The sequence below is a fragment of the Octopus bimaculoides genome, chromosome 7, assembly GCF_001194135.2.
Source record: "Octopus bimaculoides isolate UCB-OBI-ISO-001 chromosome 7, ASM119413v2, whole genome shotgun sequence".
Taxonomy (NCBI): Eukaryota; Metazoa; Mollusca; class Cephalopoda; order Octopoda; family Octopodidae; genus Octopus; species Octopus bimaculoides.
In genome coordinates this window covers 3,675,420-3,684,796 of record NC_068987.1, presented here as the reverse complement: position 1 = coordinate 3,684,796, position 9,377 = coordinate 3,675,420, and the positions used below count along the sequence as shown (strand labels likewise).

Sequence of the window (9,377 nt, the reverse complement as noted above, 5' to 3'; positions counted from 1 at the left end):
TAAGACTCCAGAATATCAGGTGAAGTTTTAACTTGACAAATCATCATCATCATCATCATTTACTATCCATTGTCTATGCTGGCATGGGTTGGATGGTTTGACCAGGGCTGGCAGGCTGCATCAGACTCCAGTCTGATTTGGCATGGTTTCTATGGCTGGATGCTCTTCCTAATGCCAACCACTCTGAGAGTGTAATGGGTGTTTTTACATGCCAATGGCCAGTATTTGCTATGACTGCGATTATACTTGGCTTGATGGGTCTTCTCAAGCATGACCTAATGCCAAAGGTCTTGGCCATTGCCTCCATGAGGCCCAACACTAGAAAGGAGCTTTTCACATGCCACTGGCATTGGCCACTTTGCCTACATGGAGCCCAATGCTTGAAAGGTGTTTTTTACGTACCACCAGCACAGGTGACAGTTATGTGACAACAGTATTAGCCATGACTATAATTTCACTTGGCTTGACAGGTCTTCTCAAGCCCAGCATATCGCCAAAGGTCTCGGTTACTAGTCATTGCTTCTGTGAGGCTCAAAGTTCGAAGAAACATTGTGAAATGTTTCAAGGACTACAATCAATGTTCCTACATGAACTTCAGTATCTTTCTCTTTTATTTGATTCAGTCATTGGAGTGCGACCATGCTGGAGTGCCGCCTTGAAAGGTTTTAGTTGTCAATTTCCATTAACGAACTGCTAAGTTGCGGGAAAGTAAACATATTCAAACAAGTCACGAGGTAGTGGGATACACACATAAAATGGGCTCTTTTACCCTTTTAGTTTCCATCAAACAAATCCTCTCGGCTCGGGGCTATAGTCGGAGATACTTGCCCAAGGTGCTGCACAGTGGAACTGAACCCAAGACCACATGGTTGAGAAGCAAGCTTCTTAACCACACAGCCACACCAGCGCCAGAGGTTTTGTTTATTTTATATCACTGTCTATTGGCAATAATAATTAATAAAAATAATAGGCTAAGTGCCTCAAAACGGGTTATTGAAGACAATATAGAGAAAGAGAGAGAGGGGGAGGGGGAGTAAGCGTGAATGTGAGGAAAGTCAATTAAGGAATCTAAAAATAGATTCCAGTCATTCAAAATTGTTCGTTTGCAAATATGTGTTACCCACGGATAAAAATAGATTCCCCCATACCCTGTATTTTGTCTTTAATTTTCCACCGTTTTACATATATGTGTAAGATAATATATAGTTCTGATTGAACAGCGATATACAATGATATTTTACAATAGTTGTTGATAAGGTTTAGACTTTTTACATTTCTTCGCTGAAGCAGCCTGTAAGTCCTATTTGAAATACAATGGATAAGATCTTATCCATTTACGAGCATGTCTCTATATGGTATAACACGTTAAAAATAGCATGCACGTCTCTCAGATTACACCCTTTTATATTTACTATTTTTATCATATAAGAAAAAACAAAAAAGGTGGGGAACGTTAATAACAAAGCACGAAGTAAAAATTATTTATCAGATCAATTAGGATTATATCGATGGTAAACAAAATGTTTTCCAATTAGAGAAACAGACCCCCAACAAAGTCCAATTACGCTACTCGCCAAAGTATGAAGCTTAACCAAACTCAGGAATCTCGGTGTATAAATTTTTGCTGACGCACCCACCACTTCTTGCACCAGTTCCCACCGGCAATCTTTCATACTCCAGCTGCGAAGATTCCTTTTGAGGACTTACATACAAGACTTCTGGTTACATCACTTATACAAAATTAAAAAAAAAAGGAAAAACAAATTCAATCGTCGTCAGGCCTTACATAGACATCGTCTCTGACGTTTTTCCGACTTCTCTATTTTTTTTTTTTTTTTGTAGCCGGAATATCAAGGATCGCCTTTCCTCTGATATCTTTTTCTTTTAGATATTGGTTGGCTAAATCCGAGTTATCTTAATAAAATATCAGAAAAATATCCTTAAAAAAAAACTAGAGTCCTACCTATAATTAAAAAAAATAATAATAAAGGATATACTAGAAAATGTAATTTCCGATATGTATAATGATAGGATGGTCACGGTTGGGACGCCTATGTTCATGGGCGCTCCTGTGGTGACTACCAGGTCATGACGAAACTACTGGACTTAGAACTATACAGAGTAAAAACGAAGAATGTTAATCGCATTTTATAAACATTGCATACAACTATTAATTTGGATAAGTCAATGAACTTAGAAACCAGTGTTTGGATTTCTCATAATTGCATTTAAACTTTTCCAACTTTACAATTAATTTATTTTTATGCATGCGAAAGAGAAAAAAAAAAACAATTAGCGACGACAAGAGGACACTAGCAGCATTTCATCGTACAGATGGCTAGAAAGATACTTTCACTGAAGCTACGTGCCTTTCTGGCCGTTCCTTTGCTATCTGAAGTTTTAAACAGTTCCAGATGGTGATTGAAAGCCTACAGCAAATATGGTACGATTTAAGACTAAAAATACATAGACTACAGCGAAGATAAACACCCTGAAACCAATATCAAGCCTTGCTCATCAGTAACTTTAACATAAGATTTATCGTAAATTCACTTAAAGCGGCTTGTATGCCTTTAAAATGCAACAGGTCACACGTGAGACTTAATTAAGTCAGCCATATTTCCTCTAGTAATTACTGAATGCGAAACTAAAAAAAGTAAAATAAAAATTAGCTGACAATCAAAAAAGTGACCCGAATGGAACTAGGAAAAATATTAAATCTCTGGCGATTAATACATTACATTAGTTTCTGAATATTTAATTTCGCAGTCGCCTAGTATTTCTGCATGAAATACACTCTACGACTTTCAATGAATAACTTAAACTTTACACACACCCCTCCCGTTATACAACAGTGTTAATTACAAAAAAAAACAAAACATTCCATGTCTTTATTTATTGGGATCAGGTGTTTGTCTATTAAGAAAGTTTCTCGTGACGTTAAATAGATTCATATCCAATCTACAAGTTATTATCTATAAAAACTGATGAAGTTTTGAGATTTCATTTTTAATTTTCTCTTTTCAAAAATATTTAAAGCTTTCTAAGAAGCATTTACAACCTGTGAACATGTTTAATTACTCGATAAAATTAAATTGTTTTTAGCTGTCATTTATATGGTTCTTTGAGAAACAAATTAATATTCACGGGATGGGCTATTTTAGGAAATGGACTAAGGCAGTAATCATTAAATTTCAGCTGCTTAATTAGTCGCTAATTGCTGACCGAATCGTGAATTTACCACAGAGACAAATACGATTTTTTTCTATCATCGACATAGTTTTTCGACAATTTCTTTATGTTTAAATAAAGAAAAATGTCATAAAAGAAAATTGAAGTCGCTTTAAGAGTATGAAGGTGAAAATTAAACCAAATATAAATAAATAAAAGTTGTCAAACATGTCATCGTTGAACTTAATGCTGACTAACGATAAATTTTTTTCTTTTTCTTTCAGGAATTATTTGTGGGAGAGTAAACATTATCGACTTTAAATTTAACTCTACTTAATTTGCTGGTTATATGTAACACTTAAAAGTGAAAAATGTCCATGTATTGAAGTATTTTCTTATTTTCACACAGAATTATATCAATAACAACGAGCCAGCCTGTCATCAATCGCGACTAGTGTAAAAATAAGAAATTAAAGTTTTCAAAGTTTAACGTATAATGAACATTAGGAAACAGATAAAGACATGAAACGCTAAAGAAAGTTTATATAATCTTTTTTTATACTTACAATGAAATTCTGTCGATGTTGTCCAAGCTTTAAAACTGGTGACCAAACAAAAAAGACATTGACGTAGATGTGTGTTAGTAAAAATCTCAGCGAATTTCTTTCTAGTTCGGAATGAATAGCAATGAGCAACCGGGGTTCATTGTTGTATAAACAAATGAATGGAGTTTGACCCGCGTAAAAGTGGCGATCCAATTCGTCGTCACCTGGTTGGAGTGAACATGGAGTTTTAAAAGTTGTTGTCTATCAAGTGACGACGACGACGGTAATCGAGTGGGACAGTGGTGGATGATGTGACTCGTTCCATAGCCACACACACACTTGTGTTGGTTGCTATAACCACGCTACCATCATTATAACATTACCTTCTACTCTTCCTCCCACTTGTGTTTATATATTGTCATTTTTATAATTAAATATCCTTTCCCATCACACAATTATATTTACCTTTACCTTCTCAGAGATGCCCCCCCTTATAAGGCAGGGCATTTTTCCAACGAAAACAATTTGGAGTGTGTTTTTAGCTTTTTTTATTCAGATGAGAACGCAACATTTTATTTTTATTTTTCAAATAATTTTTTTTTTGATCGTTTTAAATTTTTAGTTGATGGATTTAGTTTTTCTAAGTTTATCAAATTGAGGGATACAAAGTACAAATTAAATTTACAAAAGAAACTTATTGATAAAAAATATATATAAAGGAATGTAAATGAAAATTTATACACGTGCGTGTGTGTGCGTGCGTGTATGTGGATAGATAGACAAATAGATAGATAGATAGTCAGATAGATAGATAGATAGATAGATAGATAGATAGATAAATAATATGTGTGTGTGTGGAAAATTCGGGGTCTTTATATATATTAGAATAAACGAAACCACACTCTTGAATAATATAATCGCGAAATGTTATTTCAGGAGAAAAATTAAGGAAGAAAAAAATAATTACTCACTATCTTATAAATTAAACGTTAAAAAAGAGGGGGTCCAAGAAAACTGGTAGTGGAGGTGGTGGAGGTATATATCGGCAAAAATAACACAGTTTAGTTCATGTGTTTAAGTTATGTGGAGAGATGGGCATCCGACGGTTTTGGTCTGACTCTTCGTCTAAGAGAAAACAGATGTTTCAACTGAAAAATTTAAGCATAGAGAACATATATAAGACATGATGAGGGGGGGAGGTAAACATATTTAGTTGATGGAAGTTATATATATATATATATATGCTTTCAAATTTTTCCACAGGTCTAGCAGTTTTTGAGGGGAGGGGGAAGGTGATTACAACTATTTAACTGGTACTTAGTTTATCGACCCGAAAGGATGAAAAGCAATATCAACTTTGGCGAAGTTTGAACTCAGTACATAAAGACGGACAAAATGTTGCAAAGCATTTTGTCCGGCGTGCTAACAGTTCAATCAGCTCACCGCTTTCAATAATGATAATAGTAATAATCCTTTCTACTCTAGGAACAAGGCCTGAAATTTGTGGGGAGAGGACTAGTCAATTACATTGACCCAGTGTTTCACTGGTACTTAATTTATCGACCTCGAAAGGATGAAAGATAAAGTCGACTAGGGCGGAATTTGAACTCAGAACGTAGCGACGGGCGAAATGCCGCTAAGCATTTCGCGTGCTAACGATTCTGTCAGCTTGCCGACTTAATAATAATAATAATAATAATAATAATAATAATAATAATAATAATAACAATAACAAATAATAATTTCTTTATTGGCCACAAGGGCTCACCACTAGAAACAAAAGGACTTTGCACAAAACAAACAAGAGACGGTGGAGTTTAGACGATGCGTGTAAATAGTAAACAAACAAAAGCAACACAAGAATTCGAACAATTAAATTCCCTCATAGGGGGGAAATCCAACTAGGGGCGACCAAGGAAACCCCACACACCATGGACACCTTGATCACACAGGGCACCTCAGGCAAGCACCCCTTTCCTCTTCACCCTCTCGCATTCACACGGGCCATTCTCGCCACATTCACCCACCTTTCAACGAACTTAAAATGTTAATGAGTCCTCGGCCGAAGAGGGAAGTGCCTAATAATAATAATAATAATAATAATAATGATCCTTTCTACTAAAATTTTGGGGAGAGTAGGTAAATCGATTATGTCGACCCAGTACGCAACTGGTACTTAATTTATCGACCCCGAAAGGATTAGAAGCAAAGTTGATCTTAGTGTAATTGGAACTCGGAACGTAAAGATGGGTGAAATGCTACTAAGCTTTTTGTTTGGCACGCTAAGGATTTGCAGCACACATACACGCACGCACGCGCGCACACACACACACACACACACACACATACATACACGCATACACAAAACAGACAGAGAGAAAGAAAGACAGACACAGATAGATAGATAGATAGAAAGATAGACAGGCAGAGAGACAGACAGATAGATAGACATACACAGGTAGATAAATAGATAGATAGATAATGATTTCTTACAAGGGTTTGATTAATAGAGATACCTCAACAACACGATTGATCCTTCTCCGTACCCAGCATTTATTTTATTGAATAAAAAAATAGTGGCAGAGGTGACAGGCAGAGCATTTCTTTGTGAGATTTGAAATGACAATTAAACATGTGAAATGAAATACCTGTAGATATTTTTGTCTTGTCTGTTACTGTTAATCCTAGGCCCCACTTCATCATTAAGACTTAACTCATAACAACCCAAGAGCAAAGTGCTAATTCTTACAGATGAGCTTGTATCATCGATTATTTTAGAAGCAGCTTATTAAATAATCATTTACTATTAATAACAGTGTGGTACAAAACTAAATTCCTTTATGCTCTTTAAAAAGATTGCTCTTGAATCATTTCAAATTTTCATTAGAATTTTTTAAATAATTTTAAAAAGGATTTTCATCATACAAAACTACATCAGTGTAAGGGGGGGGGAATGAAAGATGTAATCTGGTGAAAATATGAAATAATTAAAATGGTTATAAGAATTTTAAAAAGATCCCTGTTTTGTACTGTTTGCCACCTACCAAATTAGGATTTTAGTGATCGTAGGGTGCATGAAGAGTGGTAAAACAGAATTAATAAGGTAAGCATAAAATTAGCTGGGTTTCAGTTAGGCAAAGAAATTTATAATTACAAACCTTAAGAACATAGACAGCCAAGTTGATGGGATATTAGACAACCAGCTGAAAGGTCAGCATTTTTCATTCTGTTACTAGTGTTGATATAAACTCACTGCTGATAGCAGCAGCAGCAGCAGCAGCAGCAGGAGGAGGACTACTGTGGAATCGACAAGTGATTTGTTGCCATGTAGTACCAGGCTAAATTCCTCCAGTGCAAAAATTTGCCTCATCCATTTATTTAACACTTCAGAATTAGAGATAAGCACCAGACCTGTGGAAGTCATATTGACCCAGCTAGACAGAGAGTAGGAAATGTTGTAAACAAAGCTATAAGAGATAAGATGTTGGTCTGTAAATAGTGATGGGTGGGGGTGGGGATAAAAGGAGAAACAGAAAACTAAATGTTTTCCAAGTTTGGAAAGAAACTAAGAGCAGGATGTTTGTCAGTTGTTTGTAAAAAGGACTGGAGATAAGAAATGTTTTGAATTGCTCCATGTCTGTCACAATAAATCTGGACATCATTGCTGAGACGTATTACTATCATTTATTAGAAATTGACTTACTTTCAATCATGAAAAATACCACTGTCACAGTTTGTGACTACTGGCCTACAAGATTAATAAGTACCATTACTCTTTTATTCTTTCATTTGTTTCAGTCATTAGAAAGAATTATTATGGAAGGAGGTTCATTTAATTTACAGGACTGAAGGAAGCAAGAAACCAATGTAAAAGAGCTGATGCAAGTTAAAGGTTTTCAAGGCAGACTGTGGAATCTGCTGCTGCTGTTTAGTATTACAGAACTAGAGATAAGCAGCAGACCTGTGGGAAGGGCCAAATTAAGGCCCATAGAGGCCCTAAGCACTTCAAAGATTTTGGTGCCCCTGGGACATGGCAGACACTGGTGTCATGCAAAATGGCACATGTGCTGGTGGTGTGTAAAAGCACCCTTTACATTTTTGGAGGGGTTGGCATTAGGAAGGGCATCCAGTCGTAGAAAACCATGCCAAATCAGATTGGAGTCTGGTGCAGCCTTCCAGCTGGCCAGCCCTGGTCAAACTGTCCAACCCATACCAGCATGGACAACGGGCGTTAAATGATGATGATAGTGATGAATTCAAAATATAAACCAATAGTGGAGCCACAAAATAAATTTTAATTTTCAAAATGAAACAACACTAACAGTAGTATAGAAAATAATGTTTATTTTCCTATATTTCCACTTCATTTATATTTTTTCAATTGCAAAGCCTTCAATCAGATCCTCACCATGACACCATGGATTCCTCAAAATTATATTTCCAATCATATAAACCAACGCAAATACTATTAAAAGAAACCCTAATATATCCTTATAACTATGATAAGGATGAAAAAGAATCTTATCTAAATCTCTATTTAATCCTAAAGCATTACTTGTATTTCCTTCATGTATTATTTTAGCAAGTTTAAAATGATTCCTTTTGTGCTGTAAACCATTTACCATTTCTGTGGTGCCTGCTTCCTTTGATACCTTTGGCACCTGATTATTTTGCTTAATGGTTAATCCAGCATTCCTTCTGGGTGTCATAGTAACCATGCTAGACAGTGAATGAGTAGGTGATGCTGTAAACAAAGCCGTTAGAGATAAGATGCCGACTGGTAAACAGTGAGGAAAGAAAATAAGGGAGAAGTAGAGAGGTAAGTGTTTTGTAAGTCTAATAAATAAAGATTCTAAGAGTAGAAATGTTTATCAGTGTTCATGGAAAGGATGAGAAGTGCAAGATATTCAGAATTGTTCTTTTGTGTATCACAATAAAGATACCACAGGTGAGAGACAACATTAAAATGATAGGAGTGAGTTTGCTTTCAACGATAAAAAGCACCATTATCATAACTTCACTTGACAAGTACTTGCTGGGAGGGGGGCTAAATCTGTAGATATCATGTGATTAGATTAAGTGAAAAAAAAAAAAGAAAATTGTAAAGTGAAGACGGTGCTCAAATAGGGTAACACGGTTATCTGGGTAACACGGTTCTGTAGTTGTAGACCTTCTGGTATTAATGGTATTATAGTGGAAGCTAGAGTTTTAGAGTAGGAGATATCACTCTGAGCCAGGAAGCTTTTACACACACACACATGCACACACACACACACACACACACACACACACACACTCATATATATAAATATATATATTTGCCAGTATAACATGTTAAGATGACGATGATGAAAATGATGATAATAGACACCCACATGCACACATATAGAAACATACATGCACACACACACACACACACATAAATTTGTGTATCTCTATGTATGTATATGTATATATGTATGCATGCATACATACGTACATAGATATATATATATACATACATACATATATATATATATATATATATAATTCAAATAAATAAACAATTAAAAAGAAGGAAAAAACGAACATGAGGAATGCACAATAATTACATTAATTAGACCCTTGGTGAAGGGAAAGAGTTTTTGTTAATATTCCAAGCATATATATATATCCCCCACC

The 9,377-nt window shown here is 35.4% G+C and overlaps 1 protein-coding gene across 5 annotated transcripts in view; it reads right to left on the bottom strand.

The window, feature by feature from the left end:
- Positions 1-6,993, bottom strand: part of LOC106871587 (MICAL-like protein 2) — a 63,089-nt gene extending 56,096 nt beyond the window's left edge. For 2 of the 5 annotated variants that reach the window (XR_008264550.1, XM_014918101.2), the window contains exon 1: positions 3,738-4,181. The gene's annotated coding sequence lies outside the window, so the exon portion shown is untranslated. Of the gene's footprint in view, positions 1-3,737; positions 4,184-4,687; positions 4,865-6,874 lie in introns of those variants that run through there. The other 3 variants (XM_014918100.2, XM_052969163.1, XM_014918099.2) reach the window with 3 other exon arrangements.
- Positions 6,994-9,377: the final 2,384 nt, after the last annotated feature.